Below are 23,001 nucleotides of genomic sequence, written 5' to 3'. Positions count from 1 at the left end.
TCCAGTCATTAAGTTTAATTTGATCATATTATGATCACTGTTGTCAAGCATCTCACTACTGTTACCTCTCACAACAAATCCTGCGTTCCACTAAGAATTAGGTCTAAAATGGCTCCCCTTCTTTGGTTCCTGGACCAGCTGCTCCATGAAGCAGTCATTTATTTCATCTAGAAACTTTATCTTCTTAGCATGTGACATTTATACATTCAACATTCTGGTAATTGAAATTTCCATGTGCTTCCAAATGTGTTAGCTTCCTTAAATTCTGTTAGCATTTCATCATCTGACTGTTCATTTTGGCCAGGTGGAGTATACCTCTATTACTATACTCTTCCCCATCACACATGGAATTTCATCCCATAAGGATTCTATTGTGCATTGAGTCTCCTGCAGGATCTTTATCCTGTTGGATTCTATTCCATCCTTAACATAAAGCCCCACACCCCCATCAAGTTATTCCACCCTATCATTGCAATATAATTTGTATCTTGGTATAGCATTGGCTATCCTTGTTTCATTGTGTCTCTGAGATGCCAATTATATCTACCTCGTCATTCAGTGCTATATATTCTAACACTCCTCCCCTACTGTTTGGACTTTGGCATTAGCCTACAGTCATTTCAAGGTACATTTTTTTATTTGTATATACAACTTTCCTAGTAGTTTTAAGGGATAATTTTAACTCAATTTGTTCTTTACTTTTAGGCACATGGACTATTTTTGCTTTAATTGGGACCTCTCTATTGGAATTCTCTAACTCCCCTGTTTCTTTAGTATCCTTTGAAGCTACTTCCCTCTGAACCATGTGCTGCTGAGTGATTGTTGGCTTTGCCCCTTGTTCTAGTTTAAAAGCTGCTCTTACTCCTTTTTAAAGGTGAATTCCTGCAGCTTGGTTCTACACTAGTTAAAGTGGAACCCATCCTTTTGGAATAGACTCTCCATTCCCCAAAATGCTGTCCAATTCCTAACATAATTAATGCCTTCTTCCCTGCCCTACCCTGGAGGTTGTGGATTTCAGCTTTTTACCTAAGAGCTTAAATGTGGCTTCCAGGGCCTTATACCGATCTGTGTGGTACTCCACTAATGACCTTTCTCTATTTTGAAAACTGACTGCTCAGCTTGGAGAAGAGATGGCTGAGGGGGGATATGATAGTGCTGTTTAAAATCATGAGAGGTCTAGAGTGGGTAAATGTGAATCGGTTATTTACTCTTTCGGATAATAGAAGGACTAGGGGGCACTCCATGAAGTTAGCATGTAGCATATTTAGAATTAATTGGAGAAAGTTCTTTTTCACTCAACGCACAATTAAACTCTGGAATTTGTTGCCAGGGGATGTGGTTAGTGCAGTTAGTGTAGCTGGGTTTAAAAAAGGTTTGGATAAGTTCTTGGAGGAGAAGTCCATTACCTGCTATTAATCAATTTGACATAAAATAGCCACTGCTATTTCTAGCATCAGTAGCATGGGATCTACTTAGTGTTTGGGTTCTTGCCAGGTACTTGTAGCCTGGATTGGCCACTGTTGGAAATAGGATGCTGGGCTTGATGGACCCTTGGTCTGACCCAGTATGGCATGTTCTTATGCTCTTATGAGAATTTATTCCTACACTCTGTGTCCTTTCTTTTAACTAGTTTCCAATCCAAATTACAACACTACTTCCTATTAGAGATGTGCTTCGTTTTTTTCTACTGGGTTGTTTTTTGACTCGGATACTTCGTGGTAAAATTCGGGTTTTCTCGTTTAGTTTTTTTGAAAAACGAAACGAGAAAACCCGAAACCGGGCCAAAAAACGAAGCGGGAAACGAAGCTAAAAAAAAACCCCACCCCAAGCATTTAAAATCATTTTCATACATATATACAAACTCCCCCCCCCCGCCCATCCCTATCCCTCCCCAAGACTTACGAACATCCCTGGTGGTCCAGCGGGGTCCCGGGTGCCATTGTTCCTCCGTGCCCATGTGCGCCATTGCCAGGCTTGCTCAAAATGGTGCCGAATAGCCTCTGAACTACCATGTCACAGGGGCTACCGGCGCCATTGGTCAGCCCCTGTCACATGGCCATCGGCGCCATCTTGTGCTCCTATCATGTGACAGGAGCTGACCAATGGCGCCGAAAGCCTCTGTGACATAGTATGGGCAAAGGCTATCAGCGCCATTTTGATTACTGGCAGCCGACAACGAAATTGCTCCCAGACCCCCGCTGGACCCCCAGGGATTATTGGCAAGCCTTGGGGGGGTCTTTGTGTGTTTGAGAGAAAGAAAGTGATTATGGGAATGAAAAGCCTGTGCATGTGGAGAGAACAAGCATGGGAGTGAGAAACTGATGAGAAGAGTGTGTGTGTGTGTGTGTGTGAGAGAGAGAGAGAGACAGAGAAAGTAATTATGAGAGTGAGAAGCCCATATATGTAAGTGGGAAGCCTGTGTGTGTGTATGGCATGAGAGAAACTGTTTGGGAGATGATTGGTGTGTGAGAGACAGAAACTGGTCATGGAGCATGACTGGTATGGTGTGTGTGTGTGTGTGTGTGTGTGTGTGTGTGAGAGACATGGGCATTAAGGAAGAAGACCATGAGTATAGAGCTTAGCTTCTACTGCTGCTTCTGGTGTGTGCCACGGCCTGCATGGAAGGGGAGTAGGAGAGCTGCTGGAGGGGATAAGTAAAGGTGGCTTTTTAAGTTTATTTTTCTTGATAGACTGCCATTTTAATTATTTAATATTATGTGATGTCTGCTTTTTTTGAAATATTTTATTGGTGTTTGGAGAATGTTTAATAGTTTTTATGAGTTTTTAATTGTTGGATGTTATTCTGTTCATAGCTGTTTTGAAACATTTATTCTGCTTATTAGTATAGTTTTACAATTATTTCTGTGTGGGGATCTATAGCTGCTTGCTAGTTCTGTTTTCCTAAGAGGTGTATTGGTTTTTAGAGCCTGATTTAATATTTGTAGTGTTGCCTTTTCATAGATAGGGTTGCTCCTGTTTGAGTGTATTCCATAATACAGGTGTAACTGTGTGGATTAGTTTATGTGCATTACTACAGATCCTGGGAGTATGTTAGGTCGGTTCTGGGTCTGTTACCGAGATGAGATATTTTACTAGCATGTAAACGTTTGTATCAGTCTTATTTGTTGGTTTTCTCAAGAGGACATGCATTGGTGGTAAACTGCTGTCTTTTCATAAGTAGGGCTATTGAGCCTGGAAGTAGAAGGAGTTTGAGTTACTGTTACTGAGTTGACACCAGAACCAGAATATCTTTTTTGTAGGGTGAGTTGTATGGGGAATGTCATAATTCTGCTGTACATCCATTATTGTGGGTCAGGGGGGTTCCCGTGGATGCAAACTGTACTTTTACATCTATCCCCGTGATGATCATCGGTCAGTGTGTCATGCATGTGAGAACCATCTGTCAGGTGTGGATGTAAGTATGAGAGCCTGTAATACAGATCGAAAGTCATTATGATCTAGTAATGGTTTCAATCGTCGGAGGACCAGCAGTTTATAATATCCGTCTCTTAATTTTGTAGCAATGTGCTTTTTAAAATTTAACTTGCAGTCAATAGCTCAGCCCTTAGCTCATCCCAACACTTGCAGGCAAACCTGAATTACCCAGTCATGGACATTTGTCACATCTTTAAACCCTTCCTAAAACATAAATCATTTTTAGCTCTAAGCTGAGGTGGTAAACCATTCCACAATGAGGGGATAGCTGCTGAGAAAGTATGCTTCTGCAATCATACAGGACAGAAGGCCTTTACTGCTGGGAGCTGTAATTGACATTTCTGTGCAAACTGGGGAACCTTACCAATGCAATATCATTTTAACTTCCCATTTAAATGAGGAGGACAGTGATCTTTCATTATTTTAAATGCCATTACAAAGCACTTAAATTGACATCGTAATGAAATGGGAAGCCAGCGTAGCTGTAACGATAATGGCCCAGCTGGAACCATTCTAGAATTATTAGTTAATAACCATGCAGTAGCGTACTGCATTATCTGTAATCCATGAGTTAACTTTTCTGGAAGTCCTAGATATAGAGCGTTCAATAGTTTAACTGAGATAGAATTAATGTACATGCTATCTTCATTAAAGCATTTATATCTAGTACTGTCTTCGATTGTTTTACTAACTTCAAATTCAAATATAGTTTCTTTACCACTTTGGCTACTTGCCTTTCCATATTTCTCACAGGACAAGCAGGATGGTAGTCCTCACATATGGGTGACATCATAGGATGGAGCCCAATCACGGAACACTTTTGTCAAAGTTTCTAGAACTTTGACTGGCACCTACTGGGCATGCCCAGCATGGCACTAAACCTGCAGCCAGCAAGGGTCCCCTTTCAGTCTTCTTTTTTCCGCGCAGCAGTAGCCACACAGGTTAAGGAGCTCCTCAGAAATTCCTGACAGGAATTTTCCTCACGGAATTACTAAAAACTTTCATGTCCCTCCTTTGAATTTTTGACTCCGCGGTACTCCGGTAAGTTTTTACCTGTTTTCGGTCAACTCCCGTCGAGTTTGGCCCTCGCGGCCTACTGGCCGTCGACTGTACCATGGCTAAATTTTTCAAAGGTCATGGCGTCGGGGTTCCATCGGTGCCCGGACTGTACTCGCACCGTGTCCATAACAGACCCGCATAAAGTCTGTGTAATGTGTCTCGGGTGCGAGCATGATGTCCTGGCTTGCACCAAATGTGCCTTAATGACACCAAAAGGTCGCAAGGCCAGAATGGAGAAAATGGAATTTCTCTTCCGTTCTCAAATTCCGGCGTCGTCGATTGCATCAATGTCGTCTGGACCGGCACCATCCCCTTTGCGCCAGTATCGGCCACCAGCCAGTGATCGTTCGGCGTCGACGACTTCTCGGCCTTCGACTACCTCTACTCCCCCTCAGGACCGAGGGGATCGTAGAGAAAAACATCGGCATCGACACCAGAAGTCTTGGACCATCGATGAAGGAAAATCATTGACCTCGCCATCATCCAAGCCGCCATCGAAGAAACCCCATCCAGAAAAGGCACCGACCCTTTCTGCGACCGGGTCACCGAAGCAACCCTAACTCAGACGGGTATCGGGAGCCGCGACTCCGCCTTTAACGGTGGTCCCTCTGGCTCTGCCTCTGCCTCCTTCTTCCCTTCTGGATCCGGGGCTGCTTGCTCCAGGTCTCCATGAAGAACTGGACCGGATGGTTCAGGAGGCCATCGATAAGGCAATGCACAGACTCCAAGGTCCCCCGGCGCCAAAATCGGTGCTGGTCGCGGAACCGACCATCGATCCCATTCCGGCGGCATTAGCACCGCTGCTCTCGAAGATGGAAGCGCTCCTAGCCGCTTTTCCACCCATGGACCCTGAATCACGATGGCTTTGGTGCCTTCCCCGTTTACCCTGTCATCGGGAGGGGAAACACCGTACCGCATTCCTCTATCGGGAGTCCTTCCGATGCCTCAACCATCGATGCCGATGCGCCCATCGGCGCCACGATCCATCCATTGGTGCCCTTGATGCCTTCATCGGTGCCTCCAGTACTTCCCTCGATGCCTTCAGATCCTAGACCAGGACCTTTAGTAATTGTATCTTCTCATCCTTCTCAGGTTCCTGCAGGGATAGGTGCTGATCCCTATGACACCTGGACTGACGATTCATCTCAAGACACTGATGATTTACCATCGCCACCTTCTCCTACTGAAAGTAGGAAGCGTTCTCTTCCAGAGGACTTATCCTTCATAAATTTTGTGAAGGAAATGTCTGAATTGGTTCCCTTCCAATTACAGACTGAGCAAGATGATAGGCACCAAATGATGGAGCTGTTACAATTCCTGGATGCTCCCAAGGAAATAACCTCCATCCCTATTCACCAGGTTCTTTTGGATCTCCTCAAAAAGAACTGGGAACACCCTGGTTCTGTTGCTCCAGTCAACAGAAAAGCTGATACCACTTATTTGGTCCAGTCAGCCCCAGGATTCCAGAAACCTCAGCTGGATCACCAATCTGTGGTTGTGGAAACTGCCCAAAAGAGAGCAAAAAGATCAAAACCCCACTCTTCCTTTCCCTCAGGTAAGGAACAGAAATCCCTGCATGCCATTGGCTGGCGTGTCTTCTAGGGATCGATGCTTATCTCTCGGATTACCTCCTACCAGCTGTATATGACCCAGTACAACAGGGTCTTATTCAAGCAGATACAGGACTTTGCAGAGTCCCTGCCTCAGCAATTCCAGGAATAGCTTCAAACCCTGGTACACAAGGGTTTTGAGGCAGGGAAGCATGAAATAAGATCCTCTTATGATATCTTCGATACTGCTTCCAGGGTATCTGCAACTGCTATTTCGGCAAGAAGATGGGCCTGGCTTAAGTCTTCGGACTTGCGCCCCGAAGTACAAGACAGATCATCTGATCTGCCCTGCATAGGAGACAATCTGTTTGGCGAACAGATTCATCGGACGATGGTGGAACACAAGGACCATCATGAGATCCTTCGCCAGCTCTCTCTGATGCCCTCTGAGTATTCCTCCAAACAGCCTTTCAGGAAGGATACCAAAAATTCATTCTTCCGTCCAAAGAAATTCTATCTACCTCAGTCTAGAGGTCGTTCTATGAGGCCTTTCCAAAAGGCCCATTCTCGTCAACCTCGTAAACAAAAGCCACAAGCAGCAACTCAGCCGGGCCCTGCTTATGGCTTTTGACTCCTGCATAGAGAGCAGCAGCCAGCTTCCACTGCCTAAGATATCAGTGGGAGGTCGAATGTGCCATTTCAACAATAGGTGGCACACAATCACCTCAGACCAGTGGGTCCTTGCTATAATCTCTCAAGGTTATAACCTGAACTTTCTCTCCATCCCACCGGACTCCCCACCTCAGCTGACGTGGGGAACATCTGACCACTCACCACTCCTGGAACAGGAGGTTTCCCTCCTCCTCCAGTCCAGAGCAATAGAACCAGTGCCCTACTCCCAACTAGGCCTAGGATTCTATTCCCGGTACTTTCTAATCCCCAAAAAATCAGGCGGCGTTCATTCAATTCTGGACCTACTTGCCCTCAAGTACATTTACCGAGAAAAGTTCAAGATGGTAACCTTGGGTTCCCTCCTTCCTCTTCTTCAAAGAGGAGACTGGCTCTGCTCTCTAGACCTCCAGGATGCGTACACACACATTGCGATAACTCCATCTCGTCGCAGATTCCTGAGATTTCTGGTAGGCCCCAGACACTATCAGTACAGAGTGCTATCATTCGGCCTGGCATCTGCACCATGAGTCTTCACCAAGTGCTTCGTAGTAGTAGCAGCCTTCCTTATTACTCAAGGTGTTCATGTCTATCCCTATCTAGACGTTTGGTTGATCAGGGCTCCCACTTAGCAAGCTGCTCTGTCGTCCCTACATCTTACCTTACACACTCTGATTTCGCTAGGATTTCTCGTCAACTATGAGAAATCCTGCTTAGTCCCATCTCAAACTTTGTCCTTCATAGGGGCAGACTTGAACACCTTGTAAGCAAAGGCATTTCTGCCTCAACAGCGAGTTCTCACTCTCACTTCTCTCGCCCACCAGCTTCAGTCTCAGCACCGCTTGACTGCACGATCTGAGATATCACAACGGTTTACATTCAGGTACTGTAGGTATTTCCCTATTATACACATCAACACTGCAATTAACAAATATTAATCCAGGAGGAATGAAATGACTGTTGCCTCTGGAGAACTCCCTTCTTCAGTGGGATGTCCAATCTCAAAACGATGATGAAACATTCCAAAAATGCAAATTTTGGGAGTATCTTCCTGATATGGGGGTTACTACCCTTAACCAATAAGCCTTTATGCTGTTGATGCAACTCCAACGTTGCTCTCTGCTTCAATGGCAAGAGGTAACTGGGAACTGGACTCAAATAGCAACCAATAAGGGCCCTGACTTTGACAGTCTGGGAAACTGATAATTATAAAGGTGGCTTGTTTGGCAAGTAGTTCCTACCATAAGCTTGCTGGGTAGACTGGATGGACCATTTGGTCCTTTTCTGCCATCATGTCTGTTTCTATATGTTTCTGTATAGGCTGGAGCACGAACCGCACTGACTCCAGCCTTTCTCCGTGCACTTTAACTTTTATTCATGTAAACAGCAAAACAAAAGAACAATAGACTGCCTACTTTTGCAGTGTACTCACAACAAGACAACTTCCCAGAGAGGGTCAGGAGCTTCTCTCCTTCAGATGTGGGGCCTCTTGATCCCAGCTGGGTTGACATTCTTATCTCCCTTCCAGCAGGATTCCACCAACAAGACTCTCTTTCCCTGTGGGATTTAAGGTAGACTAGGCTAGATGCCTGGTCCTGCACATATTAAGGACAGGAAGTAAGGCCACTCCTTCACAGCATCTAAGTTGCTATTTTAAATGCAAACATCATCAACTCTGCTCTAGTAGATTTACAACAGCTCATTTAAGCCAAGTTAAACATTTTATGGTATTTTTCCATTTGGTGTTTGGTGGGCTGGCCTCTCCGGGTAAATGGACGCAACAGCAGGCTAGATGGTGGAAGTGAGTGTGACCGGGACAGACTGGGGGTGGGAGTAGGTGTGAACGGGACCAATTGGGCCATACTGGGGGCAGGAGTGAGTGGAAGGCTGAGCTGGCTGAGCGACGGAGGCCGACTGGAGCTTCGCCAATACCAGCCCACGTTCACCGCAAGGTATTCAGATCTCCCACACTTCTCACAGCTGCTTCCAAATGGTACTGAGTGCCATCCATTCTGCTGCAGAGAAGGTGATCTGGCTTGCAGGCTCCTTGGCTCTCATGCTGGCCTTCCATGGTTGGAGGTCTCGGCATTTGTGGCTCAGGTCTTTCACACTGCAGTTATTGTGACAGACTACATTGAGCCTGTGATGGATCTTCTCCCATGTCCTCTGTTTCATGTATAATCCTACTCTTTTGGACTCTGACCCATATAGGACAATCTGGATCTTCATGACCTCATGAACCAGAATTTCCACCTCCCTTGGCTGAAAGTTGGGCTTCCTAAGCAGAGCTTCCCTCCTTCCAGACATGGTGCAATTAGGAAGGCAAGGACTGGGAGCAAGCCCTTTATACCTGCATGCACGTGTAAATGGCATGTATTTGTTCGTATAAAGGAGCAGGGTTTACACAAGTAATAATTACATACATACAGTATTAAAATTGATAGCAAAAGTATATGTGCACATTCTATTTTGCATATATTAATTTAATATATGTATGTTTATCCATTGTAAAGTTGCAATATATGATTAGGTATGTGTAGAGTTGGTCTATAAATGAGATAACAGCAGGCTGCATGTCAGCATGGACAGTCAGAGCTGGTCCTGTGTTTATCCCTATTGCTTTCACTGTGAGTAACACCTAGACTGCCTCTGCCTTTACCTGATGACATGGAGCCTGCAGCTATCCCATGTTCAGAAGGTATATCTTGGGTGCTAGGAAAACAAGGCATAAACAACCAAGTCCAAAACATAAACAACCAAGTTCTGATGAACTCATCATCAGAACTTGGTTGTTTATGTTTTGGACTTGGCTTTTTATGCTTTATACCAGATATTATATTCATAAGGAGCAGAACCTTCATTCAGCAACAAACTTTCTCTTTGGAAATGGTATGTGTCCTGTGTATCACAATATATCAGACAATGAGTTTCTAATTAATCTCTGTAGCTTCATCTACCCTATAAATCCTTTGTCCTGCAACTAATGTCTGGATGGGAAGAAATTTAGGAAAATTAGAGTTCTGACATATCTTTACATGATAGCTAAGCTCTGATGATTGTCCTTCTTCATTAGAAGTGGTAGAGATGGGTGAGGGGGTGAGGTCATGGAAACAGCAAGGAGTCTATCATTTTTGTATGAGAGCCCTCAAATAGAACATTTTACTATATTTCTTGTAGAACATAGAGATAACTAGTCTTCTTGCTGGCAGATCGCTACTAAAAGGTGGTTCTTTCATGGATATAAATGTGTACAGGTCAATAAATAAATTTGCAGTGGCATTTGGCATCCTTCTGAAGGTAGTCGGGGCACCTACCAGGGAGGATAGCCAGTGTGAGCAGGGAGCAAAATTGTATTGGTGATAGAGATATATCTGACACCTGTATAAATCCAGATAGGCCTTCATCTCTGTGGATTAAGAAATAATGGTTTTCTTTTCATTGACATATACAGCCATTGGGCCATAGAGGTTTTTGTTCCAACATGCAGCATACTGCTTCAGGTAAATGGAGGTCTTACTAGCACAACTATATGACACCTATTCTCTGCTGGAAGTAGTGCTGCTAGTCTCTCTATACAGTTATTTTTGTAGTGGGGAAGCATGCCAGATGTTTCTCTATGTTTGTGGCTAGGCTGCACTCACTTCTTTGGCCCTTTGAGGAACTAAGAGGTTAACTGTGACTAAAATCTCTAACGTGTACTGTCCATTAGGGATGTGCAGGCAAAAAGTTTTCGTTGACTCGTTGATAAGTTTTCGTGGGGTGTCGATTTCGTTCAATATGGACATATGGAGAATTCCATAAGTTGAGGGTCTGTCCATATGTTCACCGGTTCCCTAAATAAAAATGTAAACCCCTCACCCTCCTTAATCCCCCCCCCAAGACTTACCAAAACTCCCTGGTGGTCCAGCGGGGAGTTAGGAAGCCATCCCTGCACTCGTCTGCGATTTCCTCATGGCGCCGATAGCCTGTTGCACAGGGGCTGCCGTGCCATTGGTCAGCCCCTGTCACATGGTCACCGGCGCCATCTTGTGCTCCTACCACGTGACAGGTAGGTCATGTGGCAGGAGGTCGCTCCCGGACCCCCGCTGGACCCAACCGGAACTTTTGGCCAGCTTGGGGGGGCCTCCTGACCCCCCCCCCCCAAGCTGGCCAAAAGTTCCGGTTGGGTCCAACGGGGGTCCGGGAGCGGAGGCGCGGAGGAGGACGTGACGTCGGCGTCACGCGACGTGACGCTGACGTCACGTGCTCCTCGCAAAGGAATGCAGGGATGGCTTCCTGACTCCCCGCTGGACCACCAGGGAGTTTTGGTAAGTCTTGGGGGGGTCAGTAGGGTGGGGGGTTTAAGTGTTTATTTAGGTTCAACGTATTCAACTGTCCATTACAGGAAAGTCATTCAGGAAAGCTAAGCATAGACTGTACACCCTAATAACAAGAATTTAAACATAGGCAGCTGTAAGCATTAGGGATGTGAATCGTTTTTTGACGATTTAAAATATCGTCCGATATATTTTAAATCGTCAAAAATCGTTAGAGGTGATATATAATAGGAATTCCCCCGATTTATCATCAAAAATCGTAAATCGGGGGGAGGGGAAGGGGGAGGGCGGGAAAACCGGCACACTAAAACAACCCTAAAACCCACCCCGACCCTTTAAAATAAATCCCCCACCCTCCTGAACCCCCCAAAATGTCTTAAATTACCTGGGGTCCAGTGGGGGGGTCCCGGTGTGATCTTCCACTCTCGGGCCACGGGTGCGTTGATAGGAATGGCGCCGGCGCTACCTTTGCCCTGTCATATGACCGGGCAAAGGTAGCACCGGCGCCATTTTGGTTCCTGTCCCCCCGACGTCATGAGCGTAGGAGATCGCTCCCCGACCCCCGCTGGACCCCCAGGGACTTTTGGCCAGCTTGGGGGGGCCTCCTGACCCCCACAAGACTTGCCAAAAGTCCAGGAGGGGTCTGGGAACGACCTCCTGCACTCGAATCGTGTTGCTGTAATGAAAAATGGAGCCGGCCATATGGCCGGCGCCATTTTGCAATACAGCAATATGGCCATACGGCCAGCGCCATAAATGGCGCCGGCCGTATGGCCATATTGCCGTATGGTTTTAGGGTTTATTGCCGTATGGCCATATGGTTTTAGGGTTGTTTTAGTGTGCCGGTTTTCCCGCCCTCCCCCGATTTACGATTTACACAATATTTAAAAAAACAAAACCGCGACGATCCGATTCCCTCCCCCCCCCCTGCCAAAATCGATCATTAAGACGATCGATCACACGATTCACATCTCTAGTAAGCATAGATGAGAAGAGGATAGCGATAATTGTGTAGACCTGCATGGCTAGCTACATGCATAGTAGTCGGAGTGAATGCAATAGGCTGTCCTGAAACGATTTTATTGAGAGTAAAAAGATGCATACACAGAAATTGAAATTATAGAAACACTTAATATTCTTATTAATAATTGTAAACATTTTCCAACTACATGTAAAAAAAATAAAATGTGAAATGAGTGCAAAATAACTAAGGAGAAATCTATTTAGATAAACCAAGAATAGCCCAGGGACCTTGAGAGGCTAGGTTATGAATGGCCTAGAGCACTGGGGGTGCGGTAGCCACCTCATGCCCCATAAACTTAAGAGCTGCTGTGAAGCCCTCTTGAGATCTGGGCTAGTCACTCCACCACCTATTCAACCCTCCTTACCTCAGCTCTGACCCCACTTATTTCATCCCTATCCTCTGCATTTCCTAGCCAATACATGCCAGAGACTCTGTCTCCTGGCCTGAGGCAGGTGCTCCAGCCACTGAGGCAGCCACAGGGTGCAGTGCAGAATGCAGTGGGAGATCCTAAGTGAGAGAGTCATCTCTCTCATCCAGCAGCATCCTGAGATCCTGGGGAAGAAAGAGGAGGAGGCTCTACTGAGAAGGCGAGAAGGATAGGTAGGGCAATAGGCCCAGAGATTCCCATTGGGGGTGGGGAGAATGTCTGCTGTGCTGCTGCTGGGACCATTGCTGGTGGTAGTAGTGGCTGCAGATCCTCAGCAGGAGACAAAGCTGCTGCAACAGTTAGAGGGGCTCGGATCTCTTCTTCTTATTCTTACTTCTCCTCCCTCTCCTCAGGTGATATCTATGAACAGACCAAAAGGTTTATGTCAAGCCATCAGCTGGTATGGTCCAGGGTGTTATGTGCAGCAAATTACAAACTGTTAGAGGGCATTACATTTTGGGGAGAGTTGGAGGCAATCAGATGTGCTGTTAGCAGTGGTACACACATGCCATATAGGGAGTGACAAGACAATAGATAGGTTCCCTGAGAGAAAGAACCTTCGGTATAGTTGTTGTACATGGTGATATGGGCTTGTAAGCAGGCTCGGTGTGGGGTGTGCCCTTTATTGCGAGCTGTCAAGAGCCAAGATGCAGCTCTAAGTCTAGGGATGTTTAGTAGATGGGAGGTATTGACTTTTCCTGTAAGAGTTTTAGGGGTAGGTTCTAGTACTATACCATAAAACAGACGTTCATGGGATTCATCTAGCCTGATTTATCTGAAAGATGGAACTGACACGAGGCCCCGTGAAGCCAACCTAAGATTTTGCGTAGGTTGATAAAGCTTAAGTGCTGCATTAAAAGTGGGAGAGACCAAACCATTAATCCCTTTAAAAACAAATAATAAAATCTTAAATTTTTTGTTTTTACTTTTTAATTATAATTTTCAAAAAATCATACAAAGACCAACTTTGTGCAGAAATAGTGAAGAAAAATATTCAAAAGAAAAGATATTGCATTTCATACTAAAGAAAACACTCCCTCCTAATTAAGTACATCCAACAAAAGAGGAGGAGGAGAGAAAAGAGAAGAATAACATAAGAAACAACACAAGGAAATAGAAAGGGCCATTAACATGAAAACCCATTCTAAAACATCATCATAGTCTACAATGGATTCCTTGGGGATGCAGATAGAACAATCAGTGCTCTCCTTTCTAAGAAATTGTTCAATTGCTCAAGAACAAAAAAGATATAATATTCAAATCTAATCTTTACAATACACTTAGATGGATATCTTAATAAAAAGGAGGCTCCTAGAGCCTGTACTTCCTGGCACAGAGCCAGGAAGCCTCTCCTTTTTTCTTGAGTTGGACCTAGCCAAATCAGGATAAATCCTGACTGGTTAGTCCAGGAAATTAACATTTACATTTTGGAAATAAGGTAATGGGGGATTCAAGATGGTGACTTAGCACTGCATGAAGTTGCCTGCTTTTTTTCCTGCTCTCTTATCTGGTTGTTATTATACCTTATTCTGGTTGTAAATAGAGGGCCAAGGAGAGGGATGTCTCAGCTGCCCCCCCCCCCCCCCCCCCCAGAGAGTCTTGTTATTGGCCCAATGGACAATACGTGCTGTATGGGCTTTTGAACCAGGAGGTGAATTGCTGGAAGCTGTCAGAGAAGAAATACTTGATTCCTTTCCAGATTCATATAGAAACATAGAAATGACAGCAGAAGAAGTCCATCCAGTCTGCCCAGCAAGTCTGCCCAGCAAGCTTCACACATTTTTTTTCTCATACTTATCTGTTTCTCTTATCTCTTTGGTTCTATTTCCCTTCCACCCCCACCATTAATGTAGAGAGCAGTGATGGAGCTGCATCCAAGTGAAATATCTAGCTTGATTAGTTAGGGGTAGTAGGGGTAGTAGTGATGCAGAAAAGGTCAGGGGAATCCCTAGTTAAAAGAACAACCACAATCAGAATCTTTTATCCAATCACTTGGATGTTAATTAACAATACAGAAAGATTTACAAAAGATTTCTCGGGATAGGAATAAATCAATCTAACTACTTATGTGACCTCCAAAATAGCAAGTTTCCTTTATTTCTACCGAAGCCTTGAATCTGTTTCCTGGATGTTTGCATGTCCCTTGTGCAGATATTTGTGGTGCCCTGCCACCAAATCAGATTATTGACCAGAGCAGGGACAATCTCAGAACAGCTAAGGTACCCCGTTTCAAGAGGGAGATAGCAGGCCAGTACAGGCTTTCAGACAACCTCATTCTGATGCATAATTATTTCAAAGGGAAGAATCAGGGATTACAGATACTGCACAGCTTTGGAGTGTAATTAGCAAGTAAGACTGGCCCAATTTTCTTCCTTCTGGAACAGGGACACAGGTCAGCTCTGCAATAGGACTCAGCAAAAAAATTATAAGTATGTCCTGGATGATGTTCTTTACATTACTTGTAACTTTACTATACTTACTGACCTTAGTCTGTAGTAGACCCAATTTTTCTTACCTTTTTATTTAATTTTCAGTATATAACATTAGCAACAATTGTATATAGGTCATGTAAATTACACATCATTTTTGGCACCAATATACTACATGCCTATTGCTTCTTGCCCTACCACAAGCCCAAAATGCCCCCCCCCACCTTGACTCCCACACTCATAATCCTCCTATCCCTAAGGTTCCCCCACCCTCTAATAGTCCTTTAAGACCCCACACCCAATCCACCTTTGCCTCCAATTGCCCCTAACACCCCAACCCCAAAACCCAATTGTCTGCACCCACCTTTCTACTGCCCATAATGTCCTTACCCCATTGGGGTAGAAAGCTCTTCTATTAAACTCAGCCTACAGACCCCTCCATACCTACCTCAGTTGCTGATTGTTCTTTCAGAACCCTGCATCAGAAACAACAAATGTTCATTCCTCACCACCAGGGACACCAGCAGTGACAAGTCCATGAAATCTGACTGCCTTGCCGGGGGAGGCCATTTTGGAATGAACTCACCCCGGAAAAATTGGAAGTGCTTGCATAAGCATGGAAAAACATACATGTATATTTTGCAAAATTGTGCATATGGGCTATGTGCAAACATTTACAAATTTAGTTCACATATGTGCATATATTTTATACAATAAATACACATACTTTATAATCTGAGCAGATGCAAGCACATAGATTATAAATTACCGCATACTTGTGCCACATGCAGTTCTTTGAAAGTTATCGTCTCTGTGAATTTAGCAAAGATACAGACACTTTAATGAAGTCTTAAGTTAGAGCAGGGGGAGTGTTAGACTGAGATAACCCCAGTGCTTCAGGGATATGTGAATAAGCAGCAAGCTTAGCAGAGGGCCTCAGCCTTTCTCTCCAGGGATCAGATTGTCTCATCATACTCCAAATGCAACCTGCAGCTTCCATACCAACAGAACTTTTTAATGGAGAGTTGCTGTACTCTTGTTTTCTCTTTGTTAAAGAAGCATGAAGTAGTGTAGTTAAGAATTTTGCATGTAATACCACCTATTTATGGTACATTGACAATTTACCAGCATTGTATGAGGAAACTGTAGCATATGTTTCCTGCTCCAACTTGGTGACCTCCGTTCTGTAAAATTCCTGAGCCATGGAAATAGTGATACTTGGCTGATGGCATTTTTATCATTCTGGAGAGATAGTTGGTACTGTTTCTTGAAGACATTTTCCTGTATATAATTTTTTGCTCACTTCTGCATTTCGCATCAGAGGTTTAGAGGTCAATATTCAGGAGCGCTGCAAGAGGACAATTTATCTGACTAAAGTTAGCCAGATAAATAGTCATGCATAGTCAGCGGTGGGCTGCCAATATAGACAAATAAACTTACCCAGCTAACTTTAAACTGCTCTCTGGCAGAACCAGACTTACCAGGATATCCGGTTAATTCTGAATATTGAAGTTAGCTGGATAAGTTATCTGGTTAACTTAACTTTGATTCAGAATGCACATAGAACACCTCCAAGTTATCTGGCTAACTCTTATCCAGTTAAACAGTTAACCAGATAAATCGGAGCTATTCAGAGAGTTAGGAAATTTAAAACCCATGGTCTGTCTGGCTAAGCCCTGAATTTAGCCAAACAAATTCAACCTCTAGTGCTGTCTGTAGCACTGGAAGTGTAAACGGAACATAAGTTGTCTGTTTTAGAGCAGCGTGGAGGTGGCAGGAGCAGAGCAAAGGGTCTCTTGCTCCCGGTAATCTTATTTAAGGTAGTGTGGGGATTGGGAGTGTCAGGTGAAGGGGGTGGGGGGCCCAGCTATATAGTATACCCTTGTGGGTGGGAGGGAAGGGAGGGGTCCGCCAGATGTTAACATTGCTGCTACACAGGGATTGGGGGGGGGGGCTCTGGTTAACATTTTTAGAAGTGAGGGGAAAGGAAGACACTGCCCGACAGGCAAGAGGGTGGCTGAGGGAGGGGATGGCCCACTCTCTTTATTTATTCAACTTTTGACAGCACTGCTTAGCTAGATATCATTAAAGATATCTGGTTAAGTAGCATGTTATCTAGCCAAGCGAGGCTGGATATACCCGATATTCGGCTAGATTAGCTGGATAATGCAACCCCCTCCCCTGAACGCTCCTGAAATCCCCCTTTTTTATCCTGGTAAATTCTAGTCAGGTAACTAGGTACCTAGCTAGAATTTAGTTGGATAAGGGCTAAATATAGCCGGGTAAGCCATTTAGACAGATAACTATTACATTATTTGTCTAAATAGCTTTTGAATATCTACCCCAGATTCTGCATATGGGATCTTTGGGATTTTTCCACTTAATTCTAGAAATCCTGATGGTCCTGCTGTTGTGCTCACTTGGGATTAATGAACTGATGCATGAGTGTTGCAAATATATCAATGTAACTTGTTTGTTAATTTGGCATCTTGGATTACAGGAATACCTAAAAAAAATAAACTGCAGATATTCTGAAATGTAGCTGCCAGAATTATCAAAGGAACATGCCTCCCTGCCACTCAATGTCCATACCCCTTGGATCAAATTCAAAATCCTAACCCTCACATTCAGGGTACTTAATACTGGACCTTCATACCTAACTGATAAAGTAAAAGAATATTACTCTTAAAAAAAATCTGTTCAAGCCAAAAACAACTAGCTGCTCCACCTCACAAAACTCTCTGACTAAAAAAAAACAGAACCAGAATCTTCCCCCATCCCCTCCCTATAAGGAATCAACGATGACAAGGATTTCCAACGTCAACTAAAAATGTGGTTATTTACCCAGCAAACTAATACCCTATACAGCAGCACATCCTCCTTGTCTTCTGATTGGCTCACAAACATCTAAGGGGTAGATTTTATAAATTTACGCAAGCGCGTACTTTTGTTCGCACACCAGGCGCGAACAAAAGTACGCTGGATTTTATAAGATACGCGCGTATCTAATAAAATCCGGGGTCGGCGCGTGCAAGGGGGTGCACATTTGTGCAACTTGCGCGCGTCGAGCCCGGCGCGAGCTGCCTGTTCCCACCCCCCCGGCCCTATCTAAACCCCTCCCTACCTTTGTTGGCAGATTTACGCCTGCCGAAAGCAGGCGTAAATCTGCGCGCGCCAGCGGGCTGCTGGCGCGCCATCACCCAACCCGGGGGCTGGTCCGGAGGCCTCGACCATGACCCCGGGCCGGCGCCATGCCCCCCGGTCCTGCCCCGAACTGCCCCCTGATCCCGACACGCCCCCTCCCCCACCCCTTTTACGAAGCCCCGGGACTTACGCGTGTCCCAGGGCTGTGCGCGCGCCGGCGGCCTATACAAAATAGGCGCGCCAGTGCGCAGGGCTTTTAAAATCCGGCCCTAAATGTATCGACACACTATAGTACTTACAAATTAGCATTACTCCATCCACACACTGAATGTAAATATTTACTGAACTAACAGGCCAATGCAATAAGGTATGCTTAGCAAAGTGCACAGTTTAACCTCCAATTGTGCACATATTTTTTGTGCTCCAGCTTTATTGATGATGCAGCAAGGAGTTGTGCGCACAAAAAATGTGTGCTTAGAACTGTGTGACTGTGTAATCCTTAGCACCCTCTCATGCAAATCCTGTGCTAATGAAATCATTAGCTATTACTTCTCAGAGCAGAGAGATGTGCTGGCTTTTGTTTAAAAAAAAGCATGTTTTCTGTGCATAAAATATGATTTATGCACACAAAAAAGCTTTTTGAGCTGAAAACATATTTTCTGCACATAAAACCAGAGTGCAGGTTCCAGCATTCAAGAGCACAAAAGTTATGCAAACAACAAAGATATGTCCTAATTCAAGTTAAGAGCACAAAAGTTATGCTCCTAACTTGTTAGGAGCAGAAAAAATATGCTCCTAAATCTCTGCTCCTAACTATGAGCAGAACACATTTTTTGTGCAGATAAATCATACTTTATGCATGGAAAACATGATTTGTGCACTTAATCCCTGTTTTCTGCACATAAAATATGATATATGTACATAAATAATGTTTTGTTGTGCGCTAAGCCATTTTTTTTTGCACACATTTTCTGGTTTGACCACATTTTTTAACACCTGAAGCCTTAGCATATATCTGCATAGTTCTGTTTCTAATCTGTGATCCCTTAAGTTGTATTTCATAAGGATCTGTCTGTGTTCTATTCGTGTGAAGTAATCTGATAACATGTAGGTTCTGTGTAGGGATCTGCAGTAGTTCACCTTGTTCTTTTTTCTGCTAGAAGGGGTATTGGTATTTTAGGCCCAGGTGGTTGCTGTTTGAGTTCTGAGAGTTAATGCTTGAGGAACTTTATATCACTGGTTTGGAGAACCCAAAAAATGAACGCGATTTTTCAGAAAAATTTATTTTTCGGGATAGTGCGCACTAAAGGGAGTTAGTGCACACTAAAGGGAGTTAGCGCACACTAACTCGAAAATCAGGGTCCCTTGAAAAAAAAAAAGCCCGAACCACAGGAAAAGCGAAATTTCTCGCGGTGGGCCGAAAACTAAGCCTGAACCGAATGATTTTACCGCTGCACATCTCTGAGTAACAACATAACTTCAATGTTTTCCTATGGTGGGTAGTAAAGAGAAAATATTACAGTTCAGCCCAGCCAGTCATTTCTGAGATTGCCTTCAACTAATGTAGTATGAATGTCTATTAGAAGTCCGTGTTAAAAAGCATTTGAAATTATCTGGCTAATCTCCAGTTAAATTCTAGCTGGATAGCTATTTGTCCAGCAAGAATTTGGCCTGATAAGTGATTGGTGATCTGGAGGTCTTCCAGGAAGGAGTTGACTTAGCCGGATAAGTTATCCCGCTAACTTTGGTATTCAGAGTTATCCAGCTAACTCTGGGGTTGATGCAATAAGATGAGCATTGAAAACGAGCACTCGTATTGAGCGCCCGTTTTCCTAATGTGCATGCAGCCATATCCCCTGGGCGCCCAATGCAGTAGTTAAATGAGGGGCTGTGCAAAAAGGACGTGCTAGGGGAGAATTGTACGTCCCTAGTTCTCAAATGCATCAGGTGCCCATAATTGCAATGGGAACTCAATATGAGCGTCCATTTTTATCCTGCTTCTTCTGGCCGATTTTGCTGAGGTTGCTGAAGATGCCCATGGTTAAGCGCCCCTTGCTATGGGTGTCTAAATTGCGTGTCCAGAAGATTTTTTTTTTTTAAATCAAGCCAATATACATTTATTTTTCAACACCGCAAGCAGTAAATTTAAGTGTCACAATGATATTAAGTAGGAGGAACCAAAGAGGACCATATTTTTAAATTTCTCATGAGCCCTTGACTTGCGAATTGACTTTACTCCACCTCCGGGGCTGGAGTTAAATTTGCTGTATTAAAAAGTGTGTGTTGGGCGCCAAATGATTTTCTCCATCGGGGGGTAATGGCTAATAGCCTCATCTACATGGAATTCACACGTGATGGGCACTACCAGCTATGCATTTGTTTGAGCGCGTGTTTTGGCCGCACTCATCTCCTTATTCCATTGGGTACTAGTTTAGCGCGTCCAAAACACGCGTCCAACCACGAGTAAACCTGTGCACTAAGCTGGGTGCACTTTATTGCATCGGCCCCTAAGGCCCCTAAAGCTATCCTAAAGTTAGCCAGGTATATTCAGTGGCAAGGCTGCACCGCTGAATATACAGCACTACTTAGGTGAATAAGTTTATCCGGCTAACTAGCAGAGGCACACAGCAGCTGAATATGGAACTCTTACTTGATAAATTTAGGAATTCCTTTGGATCTTTTTTTTTTTTTTTTGCAGTCTATTTCCAAAAATCACAGAGCACATATTTATCAGATCCTGTGACATGGTTTCTGAGACCTATATTTTGCAAAACGAAGTTTATTATTTAAAAGTAAGATATCCAGTTTTTTGATTTTACAGGATTGTTCTGGGAAGGATTATAGTGGGGACATGATAGTTAAGTTTAATTATAAACACTCGGGGGGGATCCTATGGGCCTGAAAATTAATTGAGAAGATGTACACGGCTGAAGGACCTAGGGAAATGGTTCCCAAATCTGTTCTGGGGGACCCCCAGCCACTCATGTTTTCAGGATACTGCAATGACTAAGCTTGGGTAGGAGAAAGCTAGGGGCTGCCTCATGGCTCACTGGCTCTGTGTTGTTTTTATGTTTCTCCAACTGTTGCTGCTGCCACTTTAGAAAGATCTACAGCATTGCAGCCTGAGGAGCCGAGGAGACAGGGAGAGGGGAGAGGGGCTGCCACTTGGCAGGGGTAAAGGGGGGAGCCAGAGCAGGGACTGCTCTGTGCAGTAGATTTAGAGGAGGGGCAAAAAGAGAGAGGGGGCTGCTGCTGCTTGGCAGTGGGTGGGTGAGGGTGAAAGGGAATGCAAGACAAGTAGTGAGTGGGGGTGGAAGAGGGAGATCTAGAGCAAGTGGTAGGGGTGGGATACAGGGCAAGTAGTGGGAGGAGAAAGAGGGGGGTTCAGGGCATAGAGTGGAGTGGGGGTAGAGAGGGATACAGGGGAAGAGAAAGGATTGCTGGGCATGAGGCTCGGGAAGAAAGAGGGGGGTGCTAGGTAGGAGGAGGGGGGGGGGGTTGCTTTGCTGAAGCTGCCACCACTATAAGGACAGCTGTGTCTTTGCTGTCAGATCAGACACTGATATGGGGAGGGGTGCGGGCGCATAATTCTGTAGATCTGGCGCGGGCGCAGAAAAAGCTGGTTCCCAGCTCTGCCTTGCCCCCTCCCTCTCCCCATTCCCTGCCCAAGTTTCCACTTCCTATTTGTCCACAGATTAAGTCCTGACAGTAATATTGCATTGTTCCCTCTAGTAGGGCCTAGAAACATTTGCTCTTCAGGCCCCCACCCCAAGGAGAAGTACCCTGAGACTTGCTTTATACTAAGAGCAAAAGCCCTGTACAAGCTCTGCTGATTTTGGCCAGCAGTCATGCTTTAACCGTTGAGCTTCCAGAATCTGCCACAGAGAAGCTTACCCCGAGATTTGTAGTATTGATCAACCAATCACAGAAACTGTTTTCATCTGTAGTGGTTTACATTTTGACAACAAATCAGACTGAAATATATAATAAATCAAATCATTTTACATTTGACACCAAATCAATCAACTTTCTGAAGGAGATAAGTAATTATTTGGGGGGTTTTAAAAAAATGTATATTTATCCTTTCCTGGCTGGTCAGTCACTTCAAAGCGGATTACATTTAGGTACTGTAGATATTTCCCTGTCCCCAGATGGCTTATAATTTAAGGGCTGATTTACTAAGGCTTTTCTTTCATTCTGTTCTGGGGGGGTGGAACTTAGTAAATCAGGACCTAGGTTTGTAGCCGAGACAAGTGACTTGTCTAAGGTCACGAGGCGTGTCAGTGGAATTTGTTGCTGTTAGGTATTAATTTGAGTTCCCATTTTTAGAATCATCTAAAGAAAGTAATAGAGACATTTCTGGGAGCAAAAGACTCATATTTCCTTGACTATGTCTAGCAACACTTTGAAAATGATTAGTAGAACTGATAGCAATATTGAGTTCAAAGGCTCCAGGCAGCAGCTCAGGATCCAATCGCAAAACATGTTGGCGAGTCAAAGCCCTAGGCTCACACTGAATGTTTCTTGTAGGACAGCAGTGACCAAGCAACGGGTAATGCCCACCCCCTCACTCCTCCACACATACATAAGTATATCCATTATATTTAAATGCAGACCGTAGGTGTGAAAATCACATGCTGTTGCAGGGCCGTTTATTATTTGTTAATGACCAACGTGTTATTACCTCTAGTCACTTTTGATCTGAGTCCAACTTTTGATATGACTTCTGATCACTAGCCAAGAATTTCCAGGAGCCAAGCGGGAAATATTTTTCCAGTTTGAATTAAAAGCTGCCAGTAAAGTAGTATTAGATGTACCAACTGTCAGCTTTTCCCCAGCAGCATACGTTTAGCATTCTGTGGGATAAAGCAGCTTGGTACAAGGAATGAAGGCACACTTTCCTTCCTGTGTTATGTCATTGTCCAGAGTGAGTGAAGAGAGGTAGATG

Source organism: Rhinatrema bivittatum, chromosome 3 (assembly GCF_901001135.1).
Source record: "Rhinatrema bivittatum chromosome 3, aRhiBiv1.1, whole genome shotgun sequence".
Classification (NCBI taxonomy): Eukaryota; Metazoa; Chordata; class Amphibia; order Gymnophiona; family Rhinatrematidae; genus Rhinatrema; species Rhinatrema bivittatum.
This window is presented reverse-complemented; position numbering follows the sequence as displayed.